The sequence below is a fragment of the Antedon mediterranea genome, chromosome 5 (assembly GCF_964355755.1).
Source record: "Antedon mediterranea chromosome 5, ecAntMedi1.1, whole genome shotgun sequence".
NCBI classification, from domain to species: Eukaryota; Metazoa; Echinodermata; class Crinoidea; order Comatulida; family Antedonidae; genus Antedon; species Antedon mediterranea.
Genome location: NC_092674.1, coordinates 20,525,326 through 20,547,056, shown reverse-complemented (window position 1 = coordinate 20,547,056; position 21,731 = coordinate 20,525,326). Strand labels below are relative to the sequence as shown.

At 35.1% G+C, this 21,731-nt stretch overlaps 1 long non-coding RNA gene across 1 annotated transcript; it reads right to left on the bottom strand.

Annotated features, from left to right (window-relative positions):
- Positions 1 to 1,818: 1,818 nt before the first annotated feature.
- Positions 1,819 to 7,376, bottom strand: LOC140049486 (uncharacterized). Its single transcript, XR_011845274.1, has 4 exons — positions 7,267 to 7,376; positions 3,545 to 3,752; positions 3,294 to 3,450; positions 1,819 to 3,193 (listed from the first exon to the last, which is right to left on the bottom strand). It is a non-coding gene; the product is annotated as an uncharacterized lncRNA (long non-coding RNA).
- Positions 7,377 to 21,731: the final 14,355 nt, after the last annotated feature.

The window sequence follows — 21,731 nt, the reverse complement described above, 5'->3', positions numbered from 1 at the left end:
GGCCTATCTCCGCTGTGGTTGCCGCATGGGATTTCATAAAAGAATAGCGGCGTTTTGTGTGGATTGTCGAAATAATCAGCCTTAGTTTATGGTGTTTTTAATATAATTTATTACTAAAGAATTACGCGTTTCTTATGAAATTATAGTTTCTATTAATACTATTAGGCCTAATTATTAGTCTCTAAACCCATGTCTATTCTAGTAGTAGTGTGGGTGTGTGTGACGTGGGTATGTGTTAGGTATGACGACACAGTCCGAGTAATAAGTCAGCAAAATTAAACAATAAAAACATTACACAAAAATATATTTTTTATTCTCGTGGGTCTAATCTTCCCATCTCGTGTTCATATACGCGCATTTTTAAAGTTCCTTTGAGTACATGAATATTGTTTGATAATAAAATAGCAGAATTAAAAAATTACAGTACACAAATTATACACATTTTTTATTCTTGTGGGTCTAACTAGCGTTTTCAGTCGCCGTAATTTAATATTTATTACCGATTTAATCGAATTTATGATTTGCCCCGAATAGAGGTGGTTTTCACAAATTGTTTAACATTATATATAAACATACGTCGTAGTGTATCGTTACATGTACTGTACTACTTCAATCGACTACGACGGTGATAGTTTCAACAAAGTATTACATCGCAATGTTTTACTGTGTTTAGTGGTATATTATTTGTAAAACATGTTAATTAATATTTCGTTACAAAATAAAGAATATATTTAAAAATTGTTCCTCTTTGCACCCATCCTCTTCCCCATCTCTCAACCATAATGTTACATACAAAACACAAATTAAGTTTGTTTAAATTTGACTTAAACAATTGGTCTCATTTTGTGACAACTTTCTCTTTCGGAAGTAATTCCCAGTGTGCTAATTTTAGTTGAGTACATAAATCACAGTGTCTATTTAATCGTTCCTCTAAACGACATATATTATTGTCCTGCATTATTTTACATTTGAAATCGCCAATTTTTTAACGCTGAAATTACTGTGTATTCGAGAACCATCTGTGGGAACGACCTAGATGGTACGCGAGCGAAGCGAGCGTACCATCTAGTTAATACAATTTCAATAGCATATAAACACCGAAAGGTTGACCCAGTACAAACACTGATAGTATATACAAACAAATAAATGAGAATATTAATTCTTTCTTTAATAGAATAAACCATGATTTTTTTTTATTGAGGAAGTCTTTCTATTTTATTGTGATATACCGTCGTAATACTAATACCTGTAATGATAAATGCCTACCCCATATACTTCATCAGGTACAGTAATAGTGGCTGCCATTTTCATCTTCATGCACAGGTAACCGTTGCTGTCTTTTACTAACCATTCTGCAGGTGCCGTTCCCTCAACCATTGGCAGAAACGATAGGCCTACTGCTGTAGATATATATTTACATTCATTATTTGTTAATACTGATGCCAATCATTTTGTGAAATCACTTCGAACCATATTTAATGCTAGAAATGTAGGTCTATCTCTAAAGATAGATACTGTATACATTTTTAAAATATATTGTTTTGTTTGTTTAATCAGGGAAGAATGAACTTTTGACCATTGGATGGAAATAAAAACTAAAGAAAAAAATAGTCAATCGGAAGCACGGTTTCAAATTTACTGAGTTTCTAGTTAAGGTAACGGTTTATTTTTTTATCTTTATATTTGAATCATTTGTCATCTTTGTTTCGGAAAAATTGAATAACTTTATTAAAATCACAAACTAGTATATTCAAGGTTTGAATTTATTCATCTTTATTAATTGTTGTAAAAACACATCTTTAAGCATATAGGCCTACATTGTCGCCGTTAAATAATAATTTTTCTATGTATACCTAGTGATCTATCTAAACCCAATTTTAATTAAAATAAATTTGTAATTAAAATTACTTTAATTTTCTTCATAGACGTATTTACAAAACCTGTAGTTAGTCTCACAATATTCCCTAGAATTAATCATGACTTGTTGGTGCGTGTAAAGTGTATGTGATCGAGTAATTGGCTTAACTCAGGTTACAGTAGGGCTAAGTAACTGTACACAGCATTATTGAATGAGATTTGATAGGTCTATCACGCTACATCCTGTTTCTATCTTGGGTGTGGATCAAAATTATAATTTATGGCTACTTACCTATAAATACTACACATAACAGATGATGCTTTGTTGCGCTCTTCATTATGGTAGGGCTTCCAGTAATTCAACTAACTTACTTAGTTAGCTTCCTTATCAATCAAAAAATAGCCTAATATTTCTTAAAATTATAACTGTTATAAATTCTACCAAAAATGATAACTGAACTGTCGGCGAAATGCGGTTTGTTTATGAGCTCACTGTTGTTTCCGTGTAGTATGATCCGGAATGTATATTTACCCACGATTTTACAACCTTTGTAACCACTTTTACATCATGCGTGCGTAAATATAAATGACCTCGCGTGCTTGCATTGCATTTTACTAATAACTACTTTTGTATCTACTAAAAAATAAAGCAGACATGATGTTAACATTTTAGCCGTAAGGAAATGAGAAATTTTGAATTTGAAGTTATCCAACTATACGGTAAGGTAATCGCGTTGATGTGGTGGACATTATTTACTTTCTTTGACAATTTTGGCAAAGTCTACATTTACGACTCTGATTCTCTTCCCATCTTTTACGGTCAGGACTTTCCCATTAACGTCAGGACTTTCCCATTAACGTCAGGACTTTCCCATTAACGTCAGGACTTTCTCATTAACGTTAGGACTTTCCCATTAACGTCAGGACTTTCCCATTAACGTCAGGACTTTCCCATTAACGTCAGGACATTCCCATTAACGTTAGGACTTTCCCATTAACGTCAGGACTTTCCCATTAACGTCAGGACTTTCCCATTAACGTCAGGACTTTCCCATTAACGTTAGGACTTTCCCATTAACCTCTAAAACTGTGAAGGGTCCTGTAAAGTAAGAACCCACATTTTCTCCTTTAATGTTCCATTTCCTTTGATTGCGCACGAGCACTTTTATTCCGGTTATAATCAGCGTGCATACAATTTCCCTCCACTCTTCCTCACTTGCGCCGATTGTTTTGGTTTGATGTTCTTTAAAACTTGGTCTTTTGTTGTTTGTACCGTTGCTTTTTTTGCTGCCTGTTTTTTTTCCGTCGGCATTGACGTTTTTGGTATGTCTGATAGCTGTATAAATATGGAAAAAGATGACATTATAATAAAAAGATGTGTAACTGACGTATAAATGCACAAGTGTAATTTTAAGACCAAAATAGGACCTACTTACCCAAAACAGGATTTTGTCGGTATATTCGGCAGGTTTTTGGGGTTCTCGTTGATACAGTAAAAAGGATGAATATTTTGTCGTCATTTGAATTTTAGTATTAAAAGCAAATACGGCCGCATCTAGATATGCCTTCAAATTGTCTTGTCTTCTCAAACATCTGAAATAGATAATAAAAATTACATTGTGGCTTAGAGTGTAAATACATCTTAAGTTATGGATTACAATCTTTGCTATAAAAATGTGTTTTTTACTTAGTGTTTTATTTTGTTGTTTATCTGCGGGTGATAGGCTGTTGTCTTCTTGTGCTCGATACCCAGGATATCATACAACCGTTTGTTTATCATACACACCAAATTATATATTTCATACTATCTTCATAAATCCAATTGTGACACACAAAACAGGACAAGTGAATGGTGTCTGGTTCTTTTAGTACATGAACAACGAGGAATACAAACCCTGTGTTAAAGAATAAAGTCGGTATAGCAAAGATGTAAATAACAATCGAAATGCTAAACATTATACTATTTGTATTTAATCACGATCTATAATAATCGTTAACAGTTGGGAGTACCCATTAATTGTAAACAATCAGAAAACATACCGAAATATTATATTAAACACAAAATAAAATTATGAAAACAAACAATTCAATTAAGATTATAGAGTCACTACTTTTGACAAGCTTATATTCAGCCTACACTTTAACAGTGCAACATATTATAAAGGTCTAGGACAACAAACCCCCTGGACAACTACCAACCGGACAACTACCACCCAGAAAATAACCCCCTGGACAACCACCCTCCTAGGACAACTACCCCCCGGACAACTACCCTCTTAGGACAACTACCCCTAGGACAATTACCCCCTAGGACAACTACGCCCTAGGACAACTACCCTCTAGGACAACTACCCCCTAGGACAACTACCCTCTAGGACAATTACCCCCTAGGAAAATTACCCCCTAGGAAAACTACCCTCTAGCTACCCACTAGGAAAATTACAATTGGCCCATAGGACAACTACAGCTTTGGACAATTACAATTAGTAACCAAATTAACAAGCTGCTTCTTTGGTGCCAATTGTATTGTAAAATCAAGTTGTGTGTGCAGAGGGGACTACGAGGGTGTTGTACCACAATTTAACAATATTTGACGTGAAATTATTAAAATATCGGTGTTGTACTTTCTTTCTCAAATACCCGAACCTCACCAATTAGATGACGGAATGTCGTTAACATAGGTCTCATCGGCGCAATTCTATTGCGAAGTTCAATGTTGACTATGCCTCGCAAAAACTGGTTTATTAAAATTCGGTCCCTGTCTGGCATTGGACCTCTGCCCATGATGGTTTCGGCTCGCCTCAATTTGGAATCCAATTCAATTGCGAATATGGATCCGCCTTCATTAGGTCCTTGGAACCGAGCATAGAAATTAGCGAGTGGGTCCCCACTGCAAATATCGCCAAACTGCTGTTTAAATTCGGCAAATGCTGTCTGGGGATTTTGCCATTCTACTGGGATGTTCAAAACCAATTTTCTTGCTGAGCCCCCTAAGTTCCTTACAATTGTTGCAAATTGTAATGTCACTGGCATGGTACTAGCTGATAGTAAATACTCCATATCTCGAACCCAGTCCTCTATTAATATACCCCCTGTTGTTCCTGTGAATATTGGAACACTTTTCAGTTGATGCACTGGGTTGTATGGCATATACCCAGCACCCACATTATTCCGCTGAATTGGAGTATATACATTTGAAATATTATTATGACGTTCGCTTACCCTTCGTGGTGTTGAATGTGATGGAGTCCGTTCAAAATGTGATGAAGAAGAAGTATCGTTGACCATGTCTACAATTGTGTAATCCATTCTATCGCTATTTTCCGTATAATGAATTAAAAAAATAAACTTGTCCGTACAATTAAAGAAACAAAATTAAAAATCTGCTGTGTCAATGTCTCGGTAGAACCTCCAATTTGTAGCACTCTTTATATAAATGACACAGACTGTTGTTATATTCTCTCAATGGTACTTTATTTACACTATATACAGGTACACAGAGAGTGATTAAGTTGTAGCTATCGGTTCAAGTTATTTCCAAATTGTGTTAATCTACAAGAAGTGTTAATTACAGAACATACATGACTATTAAGGAGTAGCCCAGTGAGGTGACTTATCAGTTCAGTGACCCTCCTTGTCCCCTCCCAAGAGCTGGTATATCTATTAAGATCACACCCAAGTAATCATTAGTAAGTTATTACCAATTCCATAGAATAAGGCAATTAATTATTAGGAGTTGACACCTTAGTGGTTACAGCCCAGGTCTATAGTCTACATTAGTTAAGTATGGAAAACCACATGAATTCCAGGAGAGTGAGTGACCTGCTACATACATAAGATTTGTAGTCTATTTTGTAATAATTACTGTGTAGCGATATTTATTTTTTTTAAACTTCTAGGACAAACTATGAAAAACGATTTCCCCAATTGGCGCAGTTAGCTATGTTTTCATAATATGAATACTAAGAAATGTATGAACCTGTCGGGGGAGAGAGATCGATTTTCAAATCGTCTAATGTAATCAATTGATTAGTGTAGATTTGTTTTAAATCTAAAGTAAAATTAGGAGGTTCTTGCTGTAGAGTACGAATTGTAATAAAATATAAGTAGAAATGTTTAAGTCATAACAACATCATGGATATAATTTATTATTCTTTAGGATCTAGAAACGTTTGTTATCCTATTGTGGAGTGGGGAGAAAATGTAAAAAACAAATCAGTTAAAGTTCTTCTATGAAGTAGTAACAGCCAAACCAATATTCCATTATTACTGGACTTGTAGTAGTAAACGTGTAATGTCATTAAACAGCATAACATAAGCTCTTACGTTAAAACATTTGTTTTGAAAAAGAAAAGAGAGAACAAAATCGGGTCAATTTTATCGATATTAAGGGGCTGCTCCAGTCCCACTATCTTACAACTACCCTCTAGTCCAATTGCTATGCACCTATGACAACTACCCCTCTATAACAACAACACTCTCTGAACAACCACACCTACACCTTAGGTTTAATCATTACGATCTTGTAAAATTTACTGAACTTCCAAAACATAAGGAGAGAGATTGATCTTAAATGAAAGAATGTTTGATTGACTGGAGTTCAGTAAGTTTTACAAGATCGTAATATTGTAACCTACAGAAAGGTGTAGGTGTCATGATATAGGTGTGGTCGTTCAGAGGGTGTTGTTGTCCTAGGGACATAGCAGTTGTCCTAGGGGGTAGTTGTCCTAGGTGGGTAGTTGTCATAGGGGGTTGTTGTTCTAGGTGGTAGTTGTCCTAGGGGGTAGTTGTCCTAGGGGGTAGTTGTCCTAAGGGGGTAGTTGTCCGAGTGGGAGTTGTCCTAATGGGGTAGTTGTCCTAGAGGGTAGTTGTCCTAGGGGGTAATTGTCCGGGTGGTAGTTGTCCTAGGGGGGGGGGGGGTCATTGTCCGGGTGGTAGTTGTCCGGGTGGTAATTGTCCAGGGGGTAGTTGTCCGGATACGGATATAGGCTATAAATCAATAAATACCACAAGGTCATCACTGGCTGTACAATATGTGCATTGGGTGGACTAAAGTTAACATAGCTATAACTACTGTACTAATTACATTCAAAGATCTCTAACATTAATTTAATTGATAATCATAAAGCATTGTATCAATTAGGCCTAGGCATTATTACCACGAATCAATTAATAATAAGTAATAAGAAGTACACGTAATATAAAATATTGATTAATGAACACTCTTCATTAACACATTTACTAAGATGATTTACATTCTGCCATCAGAGACTATAACAAGTGCACTAATTCTCTGATATTCTTAGATCAGCCACAAATAATAAAACACTATAGTAACAAACCTATTTGCTATCCCAACCCATAACTATGATTAAAATAATTAAAATATGAATGAGATAATTTACTCACCCTACTGGTAGCTAGAATTCTATAAAATATTTTTTTTAAAAGAGTGTATTATTCAAGATGTATTTAGGATGAATACAGTACAGTACTACGTAATTGTTGCTTCTCTTCCGAATCTTGGAATGTGTAACCAACCAAGATGATTAGCCTCAAAGCTCCTCCAAGGTCCCGTTGCCATGGGGATATTTTAAAAAAGGGATTAAACCATTTGTAAATAAGGTGTTATTCTATTGTGACCAAAAACACATGTCGCATAATACTGAATCATGTCCATATGGCTCCACATTATTTTTGTGAAGTAATATTTTGTTCACCATCTGTTAAGTCGATACCTATTAAAGTTTCAAAAGGACCGGTAACCTTACAGAAAATTAATATTTACAAAAGTTTCAAATACAAAATGTTAAAAAATGTTATGTAATGTAAACGATGCAAATGTAGGCCTGTTTCTAAAACAAAATCATACTTTAGGGTTACCTTATACCGTGACGTACCTCAATAGGTTGAACGTGTTTATAATCACAGATTTATTTTTTTTTTCATATTATCTGGCATTTCTCACATATCTTTATCTGATTCATAAAAGGTTGTGGACATAAATACATATAAAACAAAACATTGATTCATAATTTTACCGATCTTTAGATGAGCTAAAAAAACCTTAGTAATAATTTAATAATGTTATATATTTCCTTACTTTAAAATACCTACCCATTGTTTGCCCTGACCCGCAATAAAAACCTTTACAGAAATGCACTGTTTGGTTTTGTCTCTGTGGCCACCAGTCGGCAGATCAGGTCGAGCTTCCCTCAAGATTTCTGAACGATATAATGCAGCGCGTGATGTTCCACCAAATTTACTTTGTGATAGAGGTAGTCACATAGACAACGTACCATAACAAAATAAGTGTTTCTATTTATATTAATCACTATTATTTTTACATGAATAGGCCTACTATGAACAACTACCTTAAAGTGGAGCTCCACCCAGAAAATTACTATTTTTCATACATTTCAACTATTATTTAAAAATATCATCGCTTATACTTCATATTTTTTTGAAATTTTTTTCAATGAGTACGATTTTCTTGAAAATCACGCCTTTTTGCGTTTTGGGGGGATACCTTGTAATTTCCTATTCTTTTACATGCAAAAGGGGGGTATATTTGAATAATCCTAAAAAATTCATTTCTTCACCAAAAAAAAAATGTAAAATGAATATTTATGTAATTTTTCCAGATCTTTCTATTTCTGGTATTTTTATCACGTATACATTGCGCAATTTTGCGTAAATAGACACTTTCCCCCGTTCGGGTCCAATTGGGTTTTTTATTTTGCTAGGGAATACGATCACGTGACATTTTTCACAATCACACTACACTGCAGCTGGCGATCTGTTATTTTGTCGCGATGTTATTTTTGACGGGCGAAAAGTATATTAAAACATTCTGAATGTGACCCTATTATGTTTCACAGTGTAATAATGTGATTATGAGACTATTACTAAAATGTCAAATTTAACGAGATTTGAGAAAGACGTGGCTATATATTCAATAAAGCTAGGCCTAGGCCTACTAGAGTGTAGGTATGTACCGATGCTGCGTGGCCTCTAGCTAGGCTAGGCTGACAGCAGTGAAGTTTGTTTTGCTGGCACCCGACCTTGGCCTACCCATGGGCCATGATAGGGTGCCTGAATAGTTGCTTTTCAGTCAGGTCTAAGCTTGCACATCGCTTTACTACTCTTGTTTTGTATACTATAGGATTTTGTGTTTCACAATTCTTAATGTGCGAGAAAACCCAGGAACGATAAATGGGGCGAAACGACCATGCCTATGAATACATAGGCCTATAGACAAAAATTCAAGGCTAGCTAGGCTGAGCAGACGCTGAGCTAGGCCTAGCCCTAGCTTAAAGTTAAAAGCAATCTGATAAGATTATTATGCTGTTGTTGTACAGTGAAAATCATGAGGTTACATGTAAATTATACTGACATTCTTATCAGAAATATTACTTAGGCCTAAACAAATCGTATTAACTAATTGTGTGTATAAAATTTATTCCCCATTTTTCGACACATAATTTACCAAAGGGGAGACATTTCATCAATGCGTTGACCGGCGACTAAAACGCGTCAGTCGCTAAGTGTAACGCGTTTTGCGACGTATTGTAAACTAATAACCCCTAAGTTACTGAAAAACTGTAATGTGTTAAAAAACACTATTTTCTGACCAATTTTTTAGAAATGAGTTTTTGGAAAATATTTCCGTATTTTTCCTGTTTTTTTTTATGTAATCACTTTCAATTAAACATACTTAAACATAATATAAGCTGAGAAAGTCTGAGTGTAGCTCCACTTTAATGTTAGTGCTAAGTACGTCTGTATGCTTACTCAGCTGGGTTACGGTACATTTTTGAAGCTGATAAAACATTTAATACTTTTTATATGTAAGCTCCTACCATGGAGGTATAAAATAATGTTATACCTCCATGCTCCTACCAAAACTAATACTAACTGTACTTAGCCTAATAAATCAAAATGTCACCGCCTATAGAGAAAGTAAGGTCCAATGGCATTGGTTAAAACACCTCCCACCCCCTTCCAAATAAAACCATCTCACCCATGGACCAAAATTGGTGTGTGAGGACATAACAAACAAAAAAAACTGACAAAATATCAGGTCGGAATGGTCATGTCAGCCCCCTTTTAAAGTTACCCCCTCCAAAACACGTTTAATTTCACCACATCTCACCCATGAATCAAAATGTGTACAAACATTGTAGTGTGTGTCCAACCATAACAAATTAAACATTTTGTTTTCGCGCCGCGGCTTTAGACAGCTATATCTCCCCAGAGAGGACTCATTCAGAAGCTATAGGCCTATCAAGCGAAAAGCTATTATCTACGACTGACAATTTTGACATTTTGTGAACTCGATCTAACTGGTCCAAGCTCTTCTGGACGCAATGTACCCGACTAAATCTAAAGCTAGACACGACTAAAGCTTTTACGGAACAAACTCAATACTTTCGTAGTGAGAAATCAAGTAATAAGCTAAAATGCCCCATGTGTATTTTATATAGCCAACATTTTGATATTGTATCACATGGAACGCCTTAGAATGGTTTCAAGAGGGTTGGAAACGCTGCAAAACATACAAAACAGTCACAAAGAACGTCATCTTCGACATGTCTTCGAAAGCAACGTCTTCGGAAGCATTGGGATGCTCGGAAATGTCACTCAAACAAAGTTCAAATTCAAGAAAAGATGTCAACCCTGTTCTGCTTGGTCGGTTAGAATGCTTAGGCCTACGTATAATGTATGTTTTATTCATTCATATACAAAGTACAGTAAAACCCAATTGGATTGGCTCAGTGGGCTTGTATTGAGGCTATGGCCTACTTAATAATTTGAGGAAAAAAATTTTTTTTTAGTTTGAGAGAGATTATTTAAAGGGTTAGATTCTTAATATTTAGAACGAGTTTTATTATTCTTGTTTTTCATCAAGACAAGTTCATCGTTGATAAAACTAAGCCGTCAGACAGATAGATAGATGCACTATTAGACTAAACTACGATGCCACATACATTCCAACATCAAAAACACTAGGTAAGAGGATGCATCCTCTCACCATATTATATATAACATCCATTGGCTACCCGTATAAAATAAAAGATCCTTTTACTAACATTTAAAGCCCTAATTTTTAAACAACCTACTTATTTCTTGATCTTCTTCCCTCCTACACGCCTCTTGCTTGTCTTTGATCGGCTGATCAAAACCTACTGGTTGTTCTAAACATTCCTCCTATGGACAAAGGTCGTATTGTTCTCTGCTACTTCTCTTTGAAATTCTCTCCAAATCAATATATTGCTACTTTTTAAAAAGAACTTAAAACGCATCTTTTCAACATTTAATACATCCTTTGATTTTGTTTAAAGAAAAATTAATCTATTTATTGAGTTATTGTTAGATTTATTATTTGTCATTTTCTGTTGCAACATTGTCATCTATATTTCTAGATATAATGTGTGTATCATAATTATTAGTCATTATAATAATTATAATAATAATAATAATAATAATAATCATTATCATTATTATCATCATGTTCATAATCAACCAGAGCATATAAACTGGTGAAAGTCCCAGATGTGAATGAACACAAAGGCCAGTAATAAACGCAAATACAATATTTTGAAAATCTTTGAAATCTTATATTTAAGCATTTGATATAATATGAGACATAATATGTATCATTCTGGTTATGAAATATAATATACAGTTATGAACTCCAATGGTTTTGCAGTAATATCGATAAGTAGTTGATTCTGTATTATATTGAACGTTGATTAGTGTTTGTAGCATAACAATGCAGAGAGGAACCTGTGGCGTGAAGTATTGTCAACTGTGTCTTCTTCATCATTTGCTACAATATCACTGCGATTGCTAGCCTTGCTGGTGTCATTGGCACTGAAATCTGTGCTGTCGTTATCTTCACCGGTAGCATCCTGAATTTCAGTCAGTGTTCTGTGGTGACCGATATTACGGATGCCTCGTCGAAGTCTGCAAAAAAGCCGTCTGAAAATTCCTGCTTGTGGTAAATCTGTAGAATTCTGGTTAGCAGGGACATCACCAGCCAAATTGTCTGTAAGGAATTATTACAATGTCTTCATTTTGTTTTTAATAATATAGCACTATTGGTATTAGTAAATAAAAAAACATAATCAAATTCATGTTTATTTTTATATAATAAAATAAATCACCTTCGCATGACTTGCAGCTTGGAACGGCATCTTCGAAAGTCTTACTATCCTTCTCATCTGCCTTGTCAATGGAGACGACATAATGGCTGTAGCGAATAATTTCTGAGACATACTGTCTGACTGCATTGATGTCAATCTCAACATCAGGGATGATGTCGTCAATTTCAAAATCAAGGATGGTGTTGTCAATCTTGCAATCGGTGAGGGGGTCATTAATCTTGGCATCAGATGCAGTTTCGTCAATATTGGCGTTTGAGGCGGTGTATTTAATCTTGGCATCAGAGAAATTGCTGTCAATCTTGTCGTTGAACGTGTCGTCAATATCAATTTCAGATAGGGTGTTTTCAATCAAGGCGTTGGTTACATCGACAGTCTTCATGCTGGTTGAGGTAATGCCGGCGATGTACTCATCCACTGCATTTTTGTCACTGCAATTGGTGATATCATTGGAAGTGGTGATTTTTTCTGAGATTACACCATTTTTTGGGACGACTTTGCTAACTTGGTCCCTATTGATGATGGCAAGGCTATTGGGGACAACCGGGGGGACAACATCTCCAATGTAATCCTTCGCTTTTTTATTGACCATGACAACATCTGGGCCCGCATCTGGGGTACTATCGTCAAGAAGCATGCTATTGTTAAAGACTTCAATGGCTGCTGCCTTGGTGCTAACATCCAGTTCACTGACCTTTCTTGTACTTTCTAAATCTTCTTGCACATGATTTTTAATATCTTCAGAACCCCTGATGCATTGATGTTCATCAATAATGTCATTCAAGTCTGTAAAATGCAAACATGTGTGACATTTTGTACATTATTTCAGTTTTTTAAAAAAGAGAAAATAAGAGAAATAATTAGATTGATTGTACTAAGTACCTGAAAGTGCATCATAAAATATTTCATCATCATCATCGCTCTCATCCTCATCATCACTCCCATCACCAGCAACTGATGGTTTTAACTTCTTCGGCATATCTTTAACCTTTTTCTCAACAAAACTTTCAAAACTATCTATCATATTTCGAGTTGATTTTCCTGTAGCTGGGATGTCTTCAACACGAGAAGCCTGTAAAATTAAACGATGAATAATAAAATCAGCTTACAGTACTGGTTTTGGTGCAACTGGTGGCTTAGTACTGAAACATGTCCATGTTCTTCTTAGGAAAGTATCGTTAATTGTTTACCACACAACAATTGAATTACATTATTCTATGTAAAATTACTTGTAAAATGAATATAAAATTGATAAAACAGTCAAATGAGGCATTCAAAAATAAACGTTATGATCTGGTCACCAGTTGAGAAAATCATGTTGATTGTGAGAGATGTACTAAATCCTTTGAATAACAGAAAAAATTAAAATATGGCACTATTGTATGTCCGTACAGTACCTGTCTATTGTTGTCCTGCATAAAGTTCTGTGTCATATTTTTCACAGATGCACCTTTTGTTTTGGTGTTGTCAAGGAGTTTCGCCCAGCCGAAGATTTTGGGTGGCTTTTTCAACGTGTTCTCGTTTACAATATTGTCATCACCTTGGATTGAATGCGCCATCTTTTTTACACTTTTCTTTGCTGGTTTTGGTGCAACTGGTGGCTTAATCCTGTTTCTAGGACGTTCAACCTTTGGCTTGACTGCCAAATCATTGATGCTGGTCTTCGTAGCATCGTCTCCTTGTGCCTTTGTCTTCCCACGGAATCTGGATATTGGTTTAAGTCCTTGGATGACAGGCCCGAACGTTTCGTTGACAATTATGTCTGCAAATATTTAAAAAGGATATAGTACACCGTAGAGCTAGCTAGACAATTTATCTTATGGCCACACAAAATTAATATAGGTCTATCTTAATAGGTGAATAAAGAAAAAATGTATCATCATGTCCAAAAAAAATCTCAATCATTTCAACTATTATTTTTATTTTATATACAAAGTTTCTAAATGATTTCTCTACTTACCACGGTTCGTTGGAACCTTTTCCATTGTATTTACGCAATAGCTTCAATAAATTGATAATAGTTACGAAGACACTTCGGAATTTATCGCTCAGTATTTCATACACAGTTGATATATCAAGCTGCAGATGATTTGTGTTGGAACGTTGCTATAGCTGTTGTGCTGGGTACCTAGCGCGCAATCATGCTACCATGCGACGCGATGAACGCGTTGCGCGGTAATTAAGTACACGAGCAACATTGTCACTGTAAACATACATATTAGTTTGATTTGTCATGGTAATGGTCCACTTTTAAAACTGTAATCGTTATCTGTTATCATAGATATTTGTATTTATTAGACCTAAAAATAAACTAAAATAAATATTTCATACATTACTAAACAAAAAACACGCCATTTTCGCTTTTTCAATGTCCTTTATGCCATGAACTTCTTACCACTCGGAGGTCCAGATGGTACGTACGCATACACTTAGGAGGTAGGCCTATAAATTGATTTCTCCGACTGAAAATGGCCTGCGGACTCACCCCCCACCCCTCCCCAAATAAAGGCAACAAGGGCCACTTTCTTAAGCCTCTATGCCTGATGTTTCCAAAGTTTAAGATGCAATTTTTAAAGATCTGCATCCTAGTGTTCAAAATTGTCTTATCTCAGCCCCAACCATAAAGCTGGTAATATTTTGAAGTAATAAGTGCATTTTCTGGGACCTAACAGTTAGCTCAGTCACAACCATAATATTTTGTTTCATGTTTTGAAGTATAAAAAGTCCCATTTCAGAGACCTCCAACTCTATTTTTCTCCATTCCAACCACGGTTGTCTGGTTCTGTAGACTTGTAAATTCGTTCAGAGTATCAATGTATAATTGCAATTTCCGGGGACCTATTTTTCAAAATGTTCTTACAGATCCGACTACGGCGTGCATTTACAATTGCTAATCCTCCAAGTGCTGTTAATTAGAAAATGGCCGAAAAACAAATGTTTAAGTATCTTATAGATATATCCCTATTGTTATAATATATAAACGCAGTCCTTCCTATGCTTAATGCATAGGATTACGGTGTCTAATAATAAATCAGTTAATTTACATTTGTACTGTTATAACAATATATTACAACATTGGTGGTGCCAGTGGGGAGGGGTATAGGGATAGGAGATCATGGGAAGGGTGAGGGAGTCTGTCCCCTCCCCCATCCCCTCTCCCCAATTGGCTATTTTCGGGAGTATATGTAGACGATATGATGATATTTCCTAATATAAAACAATACCCCATTGAGTGCTGTTTCAAGGATTTTCATTTTTAAAAGTGGCTAAAACTACCCTTTACCAGTATAATATTGTCAGAACTTCTGGGTGCCCTCCAATTGATGGCCCAGCCAATTGATGCTAGCTGCGCTCTCCCCCCCCCCCCCCTCCTCTCATCGGGAAAATCCTTGCCCCATCACTGGACTACAATCTATTACCGTATTTATTCGGATAAATGCTACATTTAGAAAAATCGAATAAACGCCCCCCCCCCCCCCATAGGACATCATTTGGAATAATCTACGCCACTGCACCCGTGTCCCCCGCCCCCATTGGACATCATTTTGAATTTATTTCCTCGAATAAACTCCTCACGACGATTACACGCCCCCACTACCCTCCTTAAAAATCAACCACCAAGGGCATTTATTCAAATAAATGCGGTAATTTCACTTTCATCTTGTCAGTATCTCATCTTCCATCTATTGGTAGGGAATTGAGCATGTGCTGATGCCGTGGCATTCTTAAAAAATAGTGGAGCAGCAGTCAAAACCATATTCTGCAACTGCAATTCATTTTACTACAACCTTATTTACAGGTACATCTAATCAACTTTAATAGTTTCTCTGGTGCTGGTAGTATTTGTCATCAATACTTTCCATCCCTAGTCTGTGGGTTGAAGAGTATTTTCTATCTAATGCTATAATACCTGGTAATAAAGACTCACGAAATGGAATTTTGCAGCAAGGGAATAGATTTGCTTTTTGCAACTTTCTCAAAGAAAAGTAGGCTGTCTAAAGTCCCCATTGACTTCCCTCCATATATACGGTAGCTACCAATGTCAAATTCCTGATGCAATGTTTTCTTTTTTTTTTTGGAAACCGTTTGGTTTACAGGATTTGACATACAACTCCAACTGTGATGTGATGATTTTTAAGACCAACACCTTTTCCTAAACCAAATTTACTTACGGCCCATAATTATAGCCATTAAACACAAGAGTTTACTTTGCCTTCACATAAAGTAACAAACATACATGGTACATAATAAATGTCTTGAAATGTTGCTGTTTCGGTCCAAGAGGTTTGATGTAGCAGTGCTCCCCCATTGATAACATACATTGGGCAGTGAGATGAAGGTTTCTGAGTAGTCTAGCAGTGTGTATGGAGTCAATGGAGTAAAAGAGGGCTGCAGGAAAAGTACAAGGTTCTTTTTCAACAAATGATGCATTGTGTATGACTGTCTCACATAGCCATCAATGATGAAATAGTATATGTGAGGGAATGTGCACTGCTTCTCTATTGATGAATATGGTTGATTTTGACCCATGTGTAATAATTATTATGTTCTTTCCTCTTAAATTAATATTCTGTCACGGTTGCTTCATTCATTGATTTAACCGTATGTTCTCGATGAGGGAGCACTGTGAATGCATGTAAAGTCTTTCCTTGGTGTGAAGCTCTGTAAAAATCAATTTGCTTTTTATACATGGAATTCAGGGATGTGATACTACATCCCATCTATTTGGTATAGGAAAAGGTGTTAGTCTTAAAAAGTCATAACACCTGGGCAGTAGTATGCTTACAAACTCTGTAAAACCAAACGTCTCCAAAAAAAAAAAGAAAGAAACCATCGCATCAGAGGAATTGGCATTGGTAGCTATATACTGTATGGAGGAATACGTTCAGGGAGAAAGTAGCAAAAAGCAAAACAGCACTTGAAATAAAGTCTATTCCCCCAACAACAAATGCTGCATGTCTATTACCATGGTACAGCAGTGGATAGAAAATACTCTTCAACCCACAGACTAGGGGATGGAAAGTTACAAATGGCGTGATGTGTCCATTGACGACAAATTTACCACGAGTACCACCGTTTGTAAAAAATACCACAGCATCATCACATGCTTAATTCCTACCTATAGACAGAGGATGATAACTGGACAATGAAAATGAATGGATTAATAGATTGTAAGATTGTATAATTCTATTGTTGTGACAGTACAAATGTAAATGAACTGTTTTATTAGACACCGTAGCCCTGCATTATGATGCATAGGCCTACGTTGTCTATTATTATAACCGTGGTGATATCTTGATACTTAAAATGTGTGTTTTTGCTGCTAAATAGCACTTAAATTAATATGTATATTGCAGTTTAAATGTTTGACAGTAAAGAAATATAAAAAGCATTATAAAAACTGCTATCAAGTGGTAATTAGATATACAATATATGTTTTTTGTTCATTTTTAGACATTTTTTGCCATTGACGGCCATTTTGTTTAAAAAAACCTATTTCCCCTACCTGGATTTTTCTAGACTTTTAGTATGTTCATATAAGGACCTTATAGAAATGCATTGTGGTGAAAAAAATTCTGTTGCAATTTTTTAAACCTTTTACTGATTCTGAGCATATCTTTCCTGTACTAAACAGTATTGACCAACTTTCGTCTACACATGAAACCATAGCATGTTTTTCTGTAGTGTTCATAAAAATTCATAATTTGTGACAAACATCTGACTAAATGCTTCTTATATTTTTGTTTTGTACAGTAGGCCAGACTATATTTACACAAAATGTTTACTACTGATTGTTAAACAAAAATATTTCTAAAAAGGATAGATTGAAAAATTGTGTAAAACCGGAATATAAGTGAGATGCGCCGGGGTAGAAAGGAATGGAACTGTAAGAGATTCTGACATGACCTTTACAGCCTTATTTTGTTCATGTCTGACTTTTTGGTATTTAATATATGTACTATACTTCTATTAGACAGGTTCCATTTCTCAAAAAAACGGCCTAGAAAACGAATCAAGAGGCATTTTTGGGTAGAAGCTGGGATCCACTTGATTTAGGATATTTCGACCTCGCTGATTACGAATATGGCGGATCCCAAGCGAAATTCGGCCATCTAAGCCCTTAATTTGCATAATTAAAAATGGCGGCCATTTTTTATAATTACCCTATATTTCAAGAACCACTAGTCACAGATAATTAATTTTGGTCTCAAAATGTTTTAAATATATGTTTTTAAATTCACTTTAATGACACATTTTCTCAAAAAATGGATGCAAGTCTTATTTCTGACATTTTGACCTTTGACCTTTATTTATCGTATCTCAGTAACCAATAATCGAAATAGGGCTCAAATTGTTCAGAAACTATACATTCATATTTATTATAATGAAATGTTTTTACAAAAAATGGCCGATTCTACAACTATTGACCTTTGAACTATTAGTCAAATATAATAATATAATAATAATATAATTTTGAAAATTGTGGTCTTATGAATTTTTTTTTCTTTTTAAATTGTTTAAAACATGTGTGTTTCTATCCAGTCTAATGGCACATTTTGTACAAGAATGGCCGATAGTATGGTTATTGACCTTTAAACTACAGCATAGGCCTACTGTATACTAAATATAATATAATTGCCTAACTATGAAATTATCTATACACAATAATAATTTTATATAGATTTAAAAAAAATTTGAACACGCAAGTTACATTTGTTGAAATTTGAAATTTGAAATTACCTGCCATCAATATGATGGAGTATGATTATAGCTTTTTAAAAAGAATTTGAACACGTAAGCTACATTTGAAAATTACCTGCCATCAATATGATGGATTATGATTATAGATTTAAAAAAGAATTTGAACACGTCAGCTACATTTGGAAATTTGGAAATTACCTGCCATCAATATGATGGATTATGATTATAGATTTAAAAAAGAATTTGAACACATCAGCTACATTTGGAAATTTGGAAATTACCTGCCATCAATATGATGGATTATGATTGTATAGTACCTGCCATCAATATGATGGATTATGATTATAGATTTAAAAAAGAATTTGAACACGTAAGCTACATTTGAAAATTACCTGCCATCAATATGATGGATTATGATTGATAGATTTAAAAGAAAATGTGAACACGTAAGCTACATTTGGAATGAACATGTTAAGGGCATCAGTTTAAGATCATTCATGCAAAGGTTTCCGTCATCTTTAGCGTTGTTTACAGCGGCATAAAGCTGTACATGGTAGTTTTGACTTCTTGCACCTACATCTATTGGTTATGCATCGTGTCTTGCATCCACAATAAATCATCTCTAACGAACCAGTAGGAATAGCTTCATTTTTCAGAAGCACTGGTTGAAGTTTACCATTAGATAGCTCCCAACCAAAATCTGTTGGTGATGGCAAATGCTGGATTGGCGATACAGCTTTTTTCCATACGAGTGCTTGGAAGTGTGCTCTTTTTATATGTTGGTGCACTGCATCGCTTGTTGGAGGTAATGCCTCTGGGGTTTTTTTTTTAAAAGCCTAACTTCATTGGTACTCTTAACTTGACCAACACCGTAAACGTAGCAAATGAATCTTTCCGATTTCATAATAACTTGGTCACTGATAGGTTTTCTCCCAGGTCTTTAATTAGTTCATATTTTTTTTGTTAATACTTCCCATGCCGATGCCTTTGAGTGACCACTTAGATATGAACAGGGAAGAGTTAAATTACTGTATGTATGTATTAATGTAATTTAACTCTTCCCTGGATATGAGGTAGTATCGCATCCACTAATAGTGTGGAATGGAATCAGTGCTTTTGCATAACCCTCGGGCAAGGCTTGAAAAATGTCTTTTATATCATAGATACTTTCTTTTTTTGGATGTCTCTGTCATCATCCATTTGGATACCATGCTTTGGTAGTGAGACACTAGAATCACTAGTACGTCTGTATCCCTAGAAGCAACTACAACTGTGTCGTATCGGACATTGGCAGCATGACAAGTCTCGTGTCCGATTCTTCATGATCTGCGACCAGAGACAACGTATTCGTGTAGACTTTTGATGATTTAACAACTGATTCTTTCATAAATCCACCAGCTGTGACAATTTCTTTGTCTATAGGAGCTTGACGAATCAACTCCTCTGATAGTAATCGTGCCAAATCTGCTTTATTATCTTGTAATGCCAAAAAGTTTGACCAGCAATTTGGCAGCGGTATTTCATATTTTATTTGGTTCATCTTTGTCTAGTGGTGTCCTTTATCGAGTTTTAATTTAGGCATGCCATGTTAAAAAAAAACAAAACCAGAGGCATTACCTCTAACAAGCGATGCAGTGCACCAGCATATAAAAAGAGCACACTTCCAAGCACTCGTATTGAAAAAAAGCTGTATCGCCAATCCAGCATTTGCCATCACCAACAGATTTTGGTTGGGAGCTATCTAATGGTAAACTTCAACCAGTGCTTCTGAAAAATGAAGCTATTCCTACTGCTTCGTTAGAGATGATTTATTGTGGATGCAAGACACGATGCATAACCATATAGATGTAGGTGCAAGAAGTCAAAACTACCATGTACAGCTTTATGCTGCTGTAACAACGCTAACAAAGATGACGGAAACCTTTGCATGAATGATCTTAAACTGATGCCCTTAACATGTTCATTCCAAATGTAGCTTACGTGTTCACATTTTCTTTCAAACCTATACAATCATAATCCATCATATTGATGGCAGGTAATTTCCAAATTTCCAAATGTAGCTGACGTGTTCAAATTCTTTTTTAAATCTATAATCATAATCCATCATATTGATGGCAGGTAATTTTCAAATGTAGCTTACATGTTCAAATTCTTTTTTAAATCTATAATCATAATCCATCAAATTGTTAGCAGGTAATTTCCAAATGTAGTTGACATGTTCACATTTAAAAAAATCTATAATCATACTCCCATCATATTGATGGCAGGTAATTTCAAATTTCAAATTTCAACAAATGTAACTTGCGTGTTCAAATTTTTTTCTAAATCTATATAAATCATAACACATCATATTTGATGGCAGTGAATTTTATAATTTTACTAATTATTATTGTGTATAAATAATTTCATAATTATGCAATTATATTATATTTAGTATACAGTAGGCCTATGCTGTAAAGGTCAATAACCATACTATCGGCCATTCTTGTACAAAATGTGCCATTAGACTGGATAGAAACACACATGTTTTAAACAATTTAAAAAGAAAAAAAAAATCATAAGACCACAATTTTCAAAGTTATATTATTATTATATTATTATATTTGACTAATAGTTCAAAGGTCAATAGTTGTAGAATCGGCCATTTTTTGTAAAAACATTTAATTACAATAAATATGAATGTATAGTTTCTGAACAATTTGAGCCCTATTTCGTGTCTCTCCGATTATTGGTTACTGCGATACGATAAATAAAGGTCAAAGGTCAAAATGTCAGAAATAAGACTTGCATCCATTTTTTGAGAAAGTGTGTCATTAAAGTGAATATAAAAACATATATTTAAAACATTTTGAGACCAAAATTAATTATCTGTGACTAGTGGTTCTCGAGATATAGGGTAATTATAAAAAATGGCCGCCATTTTTAATTATGCAAATTAAGGGCTTAGATGGCCGAATTTCGCTTGGGATCCGCCATATTCGTAATCAGCGAGGTTGAAATATCCTA